Genomic DNA, 13,697 nt, shown 5'->3' on the forward strand with positions numbered 1-13,697 from the left:
ACTCACTCCTACAGTCATGTAGTTTCAAACCACTTCAAGAAACCAATGGAGGCAGAAATCGGGAGTATCAACATCGAGAAACAAGGAAACATCATATCATAGGAACAGGAAGAAATCATGAGGAAGTCAGAAGAGAGAAGAGAACAAGAGGAGGCAATCAAAGAGCTGAGCACAAGAATATGATAGGACTCTGCAAACCTAGGACAACCATTACACCCTGAGTTGTTTTAAGTGATCCAGCGCTTCAGGTGCACAAGGATCACATGGTGGCTTATGCAATAATATGCAAATTTATGGGGATATGGCCAACGGAGAAGGCTTTTCTTGCTTGGATAAAGAACCACTGGAAACCTAAGGGAGAAATAAATCTCCACCTTGGGTCCAAGGGTTTCTTCACAGTAGTGTTCACAAACTTAGAGGACAAAGACAAAGTGTTCGAAGGAGGACCATATTTTCATGCTGCTACAGGCCTCTATATGCGACCATGGGTGATGAATTGTGCTCCGGAACGAGAGAGATTCACATCGGTGCTGGTATGGATAAGACTCTACTCCCTACCTTTAGATTATTGGCTGCAAAAATCCTTAAAAGCCATAGGCAATAAACTAGGTCATTTTTTTAAAATATCATATGCAACTCTACGAGGGAAATACACATCCTTTGCTCGAATATGCGTAGAAATGGACCTATCTGGAGCACTTCCGGATGAAATCATTCTAGAAGTTTATGATGAAGAATGGGTGCAGGCGATGGAATATGAACATGTCCCATTTAGATGCTGCAAATGTCATGAACACGGGCACCTCTTTAGAAACTACCCATTAAACAAAATGGAGAATAATATTAAAAACAACACAGGTAAAGATACTGAAGGCTTTACCAAGGTGGGAGGTAGAGGGAAAGGATGGAAAAAGAACCAGAATAAAATCAGTGAGGAGAAGCAACCAAGTTATAACTGCTTCAAGATATTAGAAGAAGAAGATGGGAACAATGGGACGAACCAAGTAATGGATGACAGTCCTGCAAAAAAGGGAAAATATGACAGCATGGAGGATACACTTGAAAACAACAAACTAAAGGAGTATTTTCCAAACACTATGGAACTTGACAGGGACCATGAGATGGCCCCAAGCGAGGTTGGAATGGAGGACCATGAGCTGCAGGAAATTCTTAAAAGGGAGAATCTCGATCTAGAAAAGTTCCTGGAGCAAGGAACCACCAAAGGGGTTGATTCCCTACCACAAGAGGAGTATGACATAGTACAACAAATCTTCCTTTGAAGATCTCAAGCAAAGGGCTCTGGAGTCAAAACAAACCATGATAGCCAGGAAAACAGAGGGGTTAAAATGATGGAGGCAACATCGGGACACGCTCCCAAGAATCCAGGCAGGAAAAGAGGAAGAAAAAGACAAAATGAGTTGCTAATAGAGTGTGGGAAACTCATGATCAACTCAGGTAAGATGAAAGATATTACTAGTTACTCTTTTACAAACCTTTCTTAATGAAGCTTACAACCTTGAATCTTAGGGGACTAGGAAGTAAAAGGAAACAAAGAAATCTTAGCAATAGAATAAAATAAGAAAAACCAGATATGATGTTTGTCTAGGAAACAAAATTTTCAATAGATAAAATAAGAGAAATACACAGCAAATGAATCATCAAGTATGAATATCTAGAAGTTAAAGCAGACAACACAACATGAGGGATTCTCTTTGGAACCCCCAGAAACTTGGAATCCTAGATGCTGAAGCATCCAGGAACTACCTATCGATGGTAATCCAACCTTTGGGTGACAGGGAAGTCTATTTGTTCACAAATGTTTATGGTCCTCAAAAACTTGAAGACAAGCTCAGGCTTCTCATCTCACTAGGGGAGCTAAGAGAAAGATATCCTGATATGCCCTAGATTCTGGGAGGGGACTTTAATATGATCATATCTCTTATGGAAAAAAACGGTGGGACCAAAACACTAGGCATATACTCCATAGCCTTTCAGAACTTCCTAAACGACATAAGGCTAGTGGATACCGAGACAAAAAATGGTACATTTACCTGGAATAATAAATGGGGAGGGGCTTCTCAAGTTTCCTCTAAGCTTGATAGATTCATAATCTCTGAGGACCTCATTCTCACAGGCCTTGACTTGTCTACTTTAATCCTCCCTTTTGGATGCTCAGATCACTGGCCCGTCCAACTTGAAGCTTCTTTTATAGGCACTCGAGAAACAGACCTTTTAGGTTTGAGAATATTTAGCTCACCCACCCTGACTTCATCAACAATATTGAAAAATGGTGGGCAGAAGATATACCCATTCAGGGAACTAATATGTTCCTTCTGCATCAAAGATTGAAACACATCAAACTCAGGCTAAAATATTGGAACAAAAATGGATTTGGCAATATCTTCAAAACCAAAAAATAAGTTGAACAGAAACTACAGGGAATTAACTAGGTTCTCATCTCAGATGGTTTTGCCGAGGAAAGCAAAATACAAGCTGACTCTCTTCAATAGGAATGGGAGGACAAATGCAAGCAAGAGGAGATCTTCTGGAGACAAAAATCGATCACAGGTCTCATAACAGGATTTCAAAACTCAGAAATACTCAAGGAAAATAGCTCAGCACCCACAAAGAAATAGAATTTGCTCTGGTTCAACATTTCCAAAGCATAGAAGAGGAACCTCTCATAGACAGATCACAATTTATCAATAACTTCACAAAGCACATTCCTAAGCTTGTAACTAGAGAAGACAATTACAATCTTAACAGGCCAGTGACTGAAGAGGAGGTCAGCGAAGTCATCAAAGAGATGCAAAATGGGAAAGCTCCAAGCCCGGATGGGTTCAATGTAGACTTCTTCAAAGCATGTTGGGAAATAGTCAAACAAGATATCCTTGATGTAGTGGAGGACTTGAGGAGAAACAAAATTGTTTTGAGGGCGCTTAATGCCTCTTTCATAACTTTGATTCCAAAGCAGGAAAAAGCTATGACACCAGATAGATTTAGACCCATAGCTTTATGCAATGTGGTGTACAAAATTATATCCAAAGTAATTGCAAACAGGCCTTCTTCCAACTCTTGTGTCTGAGGAACAAACTAGATATTCTGAAGGAAGGAAAATTCTAAATAATATCATTCAAGCTCACGAGGTGGTACATTCTCTCAAGAGCAATAAGCAAGCAAGTATGATCATACAACTTGATCTAGCAAAAGCTTATGATAAGCTAAGTTGGGCATATATCAGGGAAGTTTTAAAAGCGTATGGCTTTGACCACAACTGGACAATATGGGTAATGGCCCTCGTTACCACGGCTATTTTTTCAATCCTTCTTAATGGCTCACCATCCAGAACCTTTAGGCCTTCGAGAGGCCTCATACAAGGAGATCCGCTCTCCCCCTTCCTCTTTATTCTCATGATGGAAGGTTTAGGCAATGCGATCAAATCAGCTAAAGTAGAAGGAAAAATCTGGGGTCTCAAACTTACTACGAATGGGGATGCCTTGACTCATCAACAATTTGTGGATGACACTATGCTACAGAGTACACCCACGGTCAAGGAAGCTAAAGCTTTCAAGCAAATCCTGAAAGAATTTGCTATGGCTACTGGGACAGAGGTAAACCTTACCAAATCAAAGATTTTCTTTTTTAATACTAATATTGCTATTCAAAGAAACCTCACCAGAATTCTCGGCTTTCAAAGAGAACAGCTACCCTCCAAATATCTGGGTATACCCCTAACAGACAAACCTCTGAGCAAGGCAGTTTGGGAGCCAGTCACTAATAAACTCCAGGAGAAAGTCCGAAAATGGACAAGCAAGTCTTTGAATTTAGTAGGACGGCTAGTGCTAACAAATGTTGTCCTACAAACTGTTCCCATTTTCATTTTTTCGGCCCTTCCTGCTCTTAAAGGAGTTGTGAAACATATAAGAAATATCCAAAGAGACTTTATTTGGGGCAAAGAGGAAGAGAAAAAGAAATGGGATTTGGTAGCTTGGGATAAGATCTATAAACCTAAGACACATGGAGGTTTGAGACTTCATGACCCTGAAACCCTAAGTAGAGTTTTGGGGGCAAAACTGTGGTGGAGATGGCTAAGGGAATTGGTATCCCCATGGGCCAAGATTTGGAAACAGAAGTATGCAAATAATTGGCAAGAAAGGGATCTCATTTGAATGTCCGGGCTCATCAAAGGCTCCCACATTTGGAACAAAGCATGGGAGAATAGAGCCATTGTTGAGAAACACAATTTCTGGGAGATCGGAGATGGAAACCTAGCTTGGTTTTGGGAGGACAACTGGCAACAGGAACCTATTCTGTTAAGAGAAGAACTAGACCATCTCAAGAATGACATTGACAATAAAGGTCTACTCAGGGTAAGTGACTTCTCGGATCAGGCTAGGAACAAGGGCAAATGGAGAATATGGAAGGACCTGGTTTATAGTGAAGAGACCCCTATGAAGGCTTAGGCAAAAGCTCTTGCAGTGATCTTGGAACAAAGAAATATTTTGACATCAACATCGTCAGACCAATTGAGATGGGGAAGAAACAACGAAGGTAACTTCAACCTCAAAGAAGCCAAGAGAATGGCCCTAGGGCTTGACTTTCCAAACCCTGATAAGATATGGAAGGACCTATGGCAGATTCCGCACTGGATGAAAATCAAAATGTTCATGTGGTTGGTGCAACATAAGAAAATTATGACTTGGGATAACCTTTGGAGAAGAGGTGTAGCCGGTCCATCTAGATGCCAGTTATGTGAATTACAAGAAGAAACAATGGAACACCTACTCAATCTTTGCCCTTTCACCTCCACCTTGTGGAATTGGGTGGCTTCAATCTTCAGACAAATGGATAGGGACATTTTCAGCATCATTGGCACTTTGAAGAATTGGAGGAGAAACTTCTCTGAATATGAAATAACCAACAAAGCTTGGACTCTGGTTCTAGGCTTTCTAATCTGGGATATCTGGAAAGAACGCAACAATAGGATTTAAAGGGTGGGCTAGTTACCGAGATCGCTACCATCCTATGGATTTTGGGTGGAAATCTGCTCGATCTTTATTTTCCCAAATTGACCTGATATATTATAGTGAGGGGACTTAGTTATTTTTCGGGTCTGTAAGGGAAGTTAAATAGGGGGCAAGTTGCCGAGACCTCTTTGGATCTCCTCCATCCTATGGATTTATGGCAGAGAAACTGCGCAACTGTTAATTCTTCAATCAAACCCGAAAAATTTTAGAGAGGTGGCCTAAGGTTCTCTTCGGGTCCGTAAGAAGAGTTAAAGTGTGGGCTAGGTGTCAGCCGGAAATCAGCTCGTGATTGTTGGATCTTGGAAGGTTGGATCGCACGGTCTTCTGGTTAACAAGTTAAACGAAGTTTAAGGTTGGTCTTTTGTCGTTCTTTTGTGGACCTTTGGCTGGTCACATGTTTCAGTTCTATGGGCCTTCGAATCTATGGGCCCCGTCACCAAAGGCATTCATGTTTTTTATTTGATGCACGGTTGTTCAACCAGCAGGTTTCCAGCTCTCTAGTTGTCCAGAGTGATGCCTTGAGGGCAGACTGTTAACATCTCCTTTGTAGTCTTGTTCGGGCTTTTCATTGTTTTTGGTGTTAGGTTCGGATTTTTGCCAGCACAGCTACCTGATGAATTTTCACAGAGCTGGTTTTGCTCTATGTACATTATGTATTTTTTCTAGATTAATAGAAGATCCCACTCTTACTTGATCAAAAGAAGAATAATCAATCACATACAACTATCCTTTTCCATTAGTTGTATAGCCTACAAGTTGAAATGCACAAGGAATCCAAATTTTGTGGTGTTGAGATTTATGACAAGTAACATTATGGACAATTTCCTCACCATTGCAACCACAAATTGCAAAAGAATTGAAAATTAATGTTTTCCCTGTCTCTATTCCATGTGCAGGATTGACAAGAACTTTACAGGAAGATCAATACAAATGTAATATTCAAAGATAAAACAACTAAACCAGAGTACTTGCTAGCAGGGCTATTATTCAGAAGTGAAGGATATGCATCTGGTGGGGGCAACACACAATCCTCACCATTGAAGTAGATTTTTTTTAATCTCAAGAAGACTAACATGCATAACTTGGAATTGATATTTGTATCATCTCCTTCATTTTACCATCATTTAATGACACTTATTACTTTTAGTTTGAAAAACTGTATTGATCTAGATGGAAATCGCACAAGTTTCCTTAATCATGCCAACTCACCCCTAATTCACAATGAACCATAATAGAATTTAGGTCAGATTCATCCCTTGATCTTCCAATGATAAAATAGTCAATGTCGTTAAATCTCTTTATAGCCATTTATAGAAATGACAATCAAAATAGTTCAATTCAAGAGCATAAGCTAGAAACATGGTTTGCTACATGAACAAACATCTTGATAACATTCAAAATATTTCGAAAGGAGATGCAATACATGGCATCGACTCTAAAAAAAAAGACTTGTAAGCAGCACCTGAATCATCTACTTTAACATGTGAACCTAAAATATACTTTAAAAACGCAAATCATGCATTACATAAAAATTTAGAAAATCTTCAGAAAGCAGACATAAAAGGTTCATGTTTTGTTGCCTTAATTCTCCAGTATCTTTATCAAATTTCATAGTTGTGGTTGAAGCCGAAAGAAAACTTTCAAATAGTTTAATTTCCTAGCATTTAGTAACAGACTAATCTTACACTTGCACTAAAAAGAAATAAATTAATCTATTGCCTATATTAATATAAATTCGACAAACTAAATCACACTAGTATAAAGTGGCTAGAAAATTAAGACCATGACTTCACCCGAAGACTGAAACTAAGCTTCATCTTGTGACTTCCCCAATTTGTACATCAGTTTAGAAGTTCTCAACATCAGAAGCCACCACACATAAACAGAGGATCTGAAGGACAGTCTATAGAGAGATGTCCACGACCCCCAAAGACATGGCAGTAAATTATCTTGAAATCATCAAACCCTCCATGTGGTGCCATAATTCTAAGAGGGCTTTGAACATGGGGGTAGTCCCTGACAATATGACCAGGTTCACCACAGCTATTGCAAATCGGGCTATTCATACAATCTTGAGCCAAGTGGCCAGTCTGGCGACAGCTATTGCAGGCCTTATCATTAGGATAGTTTGCCATAATATGCCTAGGCAAATAACACTTCTTGCGAAGTGATGATTTTGGAAGTCCTAGCTCATTGCGGAAATCAGCTGCAAGATGACCAGGTTTCTTGCAATTCCTGCATAATTTCTATTTTGGACACTTTGATGCAATGTGCTTGTCATGAGAAAAACAAAAAATAAAATATAAATTAGGGCGTCCTTATGCCTTTGCTTTCCATGTTGAGGCTTGTTTTCTTTCTGCCCAATGAAAACATGATCAAATAATATAACATACCCTGAAACGCCATAGTTGTTGCATACAAAAGCATTTGGACACTCTCGTGCATTGTGCCCTGTTCGCTTGTAGTTGTTACAACGCTCAATAGGCCTGAAGGAGCAAAAATAAACTTAGAGGATCATTGTCCACCTTCCGGGCAGGTCTCATGATATCTTCTGCAATCAATTGGCGCAACATCAATGGCTGCATGTGCCTTAAAGTCACCATTTTTCCAAATATATGTTAACCTTAACAAAATTCACTAGTCAATGAAAATTTGAAAAACAAAACTACTCCAACCGTAACCAAGATCTTTTCCAATGAGGATTTCTTAATAGTTCTAATCAAAACCCAGGTATTGAAAGAAAGCGCAAGTTTCATAACCTCTGTGGTCAAGATAGGCAAATGAAAATTTAAAATACAATATGAGGGAATGAATATGACCTTGCAAAGCACATCCATGTAAGTCTGAGAACCCGAATATGAAAGTATATTCACCCTAAATTTTTGCACAACAGCAACTACAAGATGGCCAGGCTTCTTGCAATTCCTGCATAATTGCTCTTTTGGACACTTCGATGCAATGTGCCTGTCATGAGAAAAACAAAAAATAAAAAGCAAATTAGGGCATCCATATGCCTTTTCCTTCCATGTTGAAGCTTGTTTTCTTTCTGCCCAATGAAAGCGTGATCAAATAATATAGCATACCCTAAAATGCCATAGTTGTTGCATACAGAAGCATTTGGACACTCTCATGCATAGTGCCCTGTTCGCTTGTAGTTGTTACAAAGCTCAATAGGCCTGAAAGAGCAAAACAGAAATTTTCAGAACCAAACGAACTAAAAACTAGATAAAACCCACCTTGGTTTTGCCTCAAACCTAATACAGTATACAACATGTGTAACAAAGGTTCCCAATAAGAGAATTTATCTTCCCATTAAATGATGAATCCTCTAAGAGCATATGGACTATTGATACAAATGTACCCGGTCCAAGAAATTAGTGTCCAAGTTCAAAATTATACATCTTCAGATAGATGAAGGAAAAGACATGAATGGAAATATTTCAAATGTTTATTCCATCCATTCCAATGGCTGAGGGAAAATAGAAAGAAAATAAACTTAGAGGATCATCGTCCACCTTCTGGGCAGGCCTCATGGTATCTTCTACAATCAATTGGCGCAACATCAATGGTTGTGTGTGCCTTAAGGTCCCCATCTTTTCAAAACCCTGGCAAATAAGACAATGAGACCAGCCACTCAAATTTATAAACAGTTCACCTAAGAGGATGACCATATGGTTTCCAAAGAGAATATTGCCAAGACAAATAGCTTAAAGGTAGAATGAGATAAATTTAGAGGAGAAAATAAACTTAGAGGATCATTGTCCACCTTCCAGGCGAGCCTCATGGTATCTTCTACAATCAATTGGCATAACATCAATGGCTGCTTGTGCCTTAAGGTCCCCATCTTTCCAAATATATGTTAACCCTTAACAAAATTCACTAGTTATTGAGAATTTCAAAAACAAAACCGCTCCAACCGTAACCAAGATCTTTTCAAACAAGGACTTCATAATAGTTCTGATCAACAAAATTCACTAGTTAATGAAAATTTCAAAAACAAAGAAGATCAATACAAATGTAATATTCAAAGATAAAACAACTAAACCACAGTACTTGCTAGCAAGGCTACTATTCGGCAGTGAAGTATATGCATCTGGCGAGGGCAACATACAATCCTCATCATTGAAGTAGATTTTTTTATACGAAGAGGACTAACATAACTTGGAATTTCTATTTATATCATCTCCTTCATTTTACCATCATTTAATGACACTTATTACTTTTAGTTTGAAAAACTGCATTGATCTAGAAGGAAACAATTTTCCTTGATCATGCCAACTCACCCTTAATGCACAATGAACCATAATAGAATTCAGGTCAAATTCATCCCTTGATCTTTCGATGATAAAATAGTCAATGTCATTAAATCTCTTTTTAACCATCTATAGAAATGACAGTCAAAATAGTTCAATTCAAGAGCATAAGCTAGAAACATGGTTTGCTACATGAACAAACATCTTGATAACATTCAAAATATTTCGAAAGGAGATGCAATATATGGCATCGACTCTAAAAACAAAGACCTGTGAGCACCACCTGAATCTCTGCCCATATACTTTAACATGTGAACCTAAAACATAATTTAAAAATGCAAATCATGCATTCCATAAAAATTTAGAAAATCTTCAGAAATCAGACATAAAAGGTTCATGTTTTGTCGCCTTAATTCTCCAGTATCCTTATCAAAATTCAGAGTTGTGGTTGAAGCGGAAGAAAACTTTCAAATAGTTTAATTTCCTGGCATTTAGTAATAGACTAGTCTTACACTTGCACTAAAAAGAAATAAAGTAATCTACTGCCAATATTAATATAAATTCGGCAAACTAAATCACACTAGTATAAAGTGGCTGGAAAATTAAGACCGCGACTTCACCCGAAGACTGAAACTAAGCTTCATCTTGTGACTTCCCCAATTTGTACAGCAGTTTAGAAGTTCTCAACGTCGGAAGCCACCACGCATAAAAAGAGGATCTGAAGGACAGTCTATAGAGAGATGTCCATAACCCCCACAGACATGGCAGTAAATTATCTTGAAATCATCAAACCCTCCACGTGGTGCCATAATTCTAGGAGGGCTTTGAACATGGGGGCAGTCCCTCACAAGATGACCAGGTTCACCACAACTATTGCAAACCGAGCTATTCATACAATCTCAAGCCAAGTGGCCAGTCTGGAGATAGTTACTGCAAGCCTTATCATCAGGACAGTCTGCCATAATATGCCCAAGCAAATAGCACTTCTTGTGGAGTGCTGATTTTGGAAGTCGTAGCTCATTGCGACAATCAGCTACAAGATGACCAGGTTTCTTGCAATTCCTACATAATTTCTCTTTTGGACACTTCGATGCAATGTGCCTGTCATGAGAAAAACAAAAAATAAAAAACAAATTAGCGCCTCCTTATGCCTTTTCTTTCCATGTTGAAGCTTGTTTTCTTTCTGCCCAATGAAAACATGATCAAATAATATATCATACCCTGAAACGCCACAGTTGTTGCATACATAAGCATTTGGACACTCTCGTGCATCGTTCCCTGTTCGCTTGCAGTTTTTACAAAGCTCAATAGGCCTGAAAGAGCGAAAATAAACTTAGAGGATCATTTTCCACCTTCCAGGCAGGTCTCATGATATCTTCTGCAATCAATTGGCGCAAAATCAATGGTTGTGTGTGCCTTAAGGTCCCATCTTTCCAAATATATGTTAACCCTAACAAAATTCACTAGTTAATGAAAATTTGAAAAACAAACTGCTCCAACCATAACCAAGATCTTTTCCAACGAGGATTTCTTAATAGTTCTGATCAAAACCTAGGTACTGAAAGAAAGCGCAAGTTTCATAACCTCTGTGGTCAAGATAGGCAAATGAAAATTTAAAAAACAAAATGAGGGAAGGAATATGACCTCGCAAAGCACATCCATGTTAGTCTGAGAACCCGAATATGAAAGTATCTTCACCCTAAATTTTTGTACAGCAGCAGCTGCAAGATGACCAGGCTTCTTGCAATTCCTGCATAATTTCTCTTTTGGACACTTCGATGCAATGTGCCTGTCATGAGAAAAACAATAAATAAAAAAACAACGAGGATTTCATAATAGTTCTAATCAAAACCCTGGCAAATTAGACAATGAGACCAGCCACTCAAATTTATAAACAAATCACCTAAGAGGATGACCATATGGTTTCCAATGAGAATATTGCCAAGACAAATAGCTTAAAGGCAGAATGAGATAAATTTAGAGGAGAAAATAAACTTAGAGGATCATTGTCCACCTTCCGGGCGGGCCTCATGGTATCTTCTGCAATCAATTGGCGCAACATCAATGGATGTGTGTGCCTTAAAGTCCCCATATTTCCAAATATATGTTAACCCTTAACAAAATTCACTAGTTAATGAAAATTTCAAAAACAAAACCACTCCAACCGTAACCAATATCTTTTCCAACAAGGATTTCATAATAGTTATGATCAACAAAATTCACTAGTTAATGAAAATTTCAAAAACAAAACTGCTCCAACCGCAACCAAGATATTTTTCAACGAGGATTTCATAATAGTTCTGATCAAAACATGGGTACTGAAAGAAATCGCAAGTTCATACCCTCTATGGTCAAGATAGGCAAATCAAAATTTAAAAAACAAAATGAGTGCAGGAATATGACCTCGCAAATCACATCAAAAATCACATCCATGTTAGTCTGAGAACCCAAATGTGAAAGTATCTTCACCCTAAATTTTTGCACAACATTTCCTCCATCCTTCGTTTCAGCCTTTGGAACAGCCTTCATGATCTTTGTCAAATTCCCATAATCATCAAACGATGAGAGGGGTTTTGATGGGCACCTATCCCTAAATCTGTAACTATGCCACGGGCACCATATGGCTCGATTCGTCCACCGTCATAGGCATAAACTTCAATGCCAAAACCACCACCATCGACATCAAAACCGTTCATGTCGTAACTTGAATATTTTCCAACAGGGTTCTCATAATATTTCTGATCAAAACTAGGGTACTGAAAGGAATCATGGGTTTCATACCCTCTGTGGTCCTCTGTGGTCGGGATACGTGAACCCCTGGTCATACTCAAGGTTTTGGGTAGCAAAAGCGGAGTGGTAAACAGGGATGGTGTTGGGTAGCGGAAGGGGAGAGGTAAGTAGGGACATCGGTGTTACTAGTGTAGATCATTTGTACCAGGAGGACCAAACATTTGCACCAAGAGGATCGAGTGAAGTTACCGTTGATTGGAGTGGGGAAGTTATATAAGCGTAAATGAAAGAGTTGATAACAGACAAGTGGTGGATCCAACAGTGTAAACAAATGTAATCGTCTAACATCAAATCAAACGAACCACAACACGACAACAAAGATATTAGGGAAGTTCATCCCAGAGGGAACGCCTTATGGCGTAAAAATCCCTTTCAATATATTCCTTGCTAATTAAAAACCCATGTGTTTACATAAAAGTCCATTGAAATACAATTTTTACTTATTAAACTTCCACATACTTATAAAAAAAATAAAAAATAAAAATTGAAATATAATTCCTTCCCAATTAAACATCTTTATTATGCCTGTCCCAAATATGGTATTACACATTCAGTTTTTTATATGTGCCGCATACATGGTATTATAGATTTAGTTTTTACTTTGACTGCCTTTGACCATTTTTTTTGGTAACTTATCCATAGTTTAACATTATGAACTCAATTTTTGTTATTTTTTAATATTATTTAAATTTATTTATTTGTAAGGTTATTGATTGAGGTCTTATTATGGGTTGTTTAGTAACTTCCATTTCTATTAATTACTATTTTTTTGTTTTATTTCTTTTTTTATTTAACTTTTTCTTTTCTTTTTTTCTTTTTTCTTTTCACATTAATCTCTCTCTTTATTAGTTTTAGTTTAATTAAACTATACTAGCTACCATATAGCTCTTGTTTAAAAAATAAATCTCTTTAAATATAATTTCTTAGTAATTAAATTATATTTTCTACACAAAAAAGTTCCTTGAAGTAAATAAATAAATATATATATATCTATATATATATATATATAGATAGATATAACATTGAGATTTTCAAATGGAAATCTTTTAAAATATAATTTCATGTCACTTAAATATCTACATATTTGCATTCAAATTTCTTTAAAATATATTTATTTATTTATTTATTAAACATTTATATTCTAAAAATATCTTATAAAATATAACTTTTGTGCTAATCAAACATCCATATTCTCACATAGAAATCTTTTTGAATATAATTTCTTACTAATTAAATAATTCTCAAATACAAGTTCCTTAAATCTATTTCATATCAATTAAATATCTTTCTATTCACATAGAAGTCTCTTGGAATACAATTTATAACTTATAAATACTCACTTTTTTTTCTTTTTAAACCGAAAAGAGCAGAAGTATTGTATTAATATGCGCCCGTACCTGGCCAAAAACCGGGAGATTTACAAAAAACATTCAGAGCCACCTGTGGGCATCATAAGTTGTAGTTCTACCAAGCCCAAATTTTTCATTCCCAAAATTACAAAATTCTCCATCACTTCTTGACCACTGTTATATATCCTATAATATTGATTCAACAGATATTTACATTTATATTTTGACATCGGAAAACAAGCAAAAAATACACATGGCACTGACTACTCCTCCATTGG

General features: G+C 37.4%; 2 pseudogenes; both read right to left on the reverse strand.

Annotated features, from left to right (window-relative positions):
• Positions 1 to 6,889: 6,889 nt before the first annotated feature.
• On the reverse strand, positions 6,890 to 9,579 carry LOC149227751 (uncharacterized; annotated as a pseudogene).
• Positions 9,580 to 9,810: 231 nt separating this feature from the next.
• LOC149227752 (uncharacterized) lies at positions 9,811 to 12,105 on the reverse strand (annotated as a pseudogene).
• Positions 12,106 to 13,697: the final 1,592 nt, after the last annotated feature.

Source organism: Pinus tabuliformis, chromosome J (assembly GCF_031772625.1).
Source record: "Pinus tabuliformis cultivar Carrire ecotype Pingquan chromosome J, CPIR1, whole genome shotgun sequence".
Taxonomy (NCBI): Eukaryota; Viridiplantae; Streptophyta; class Pinopsida; order Pinales; family Pinaceae; genus Pinus; species Pinus tabuliformis.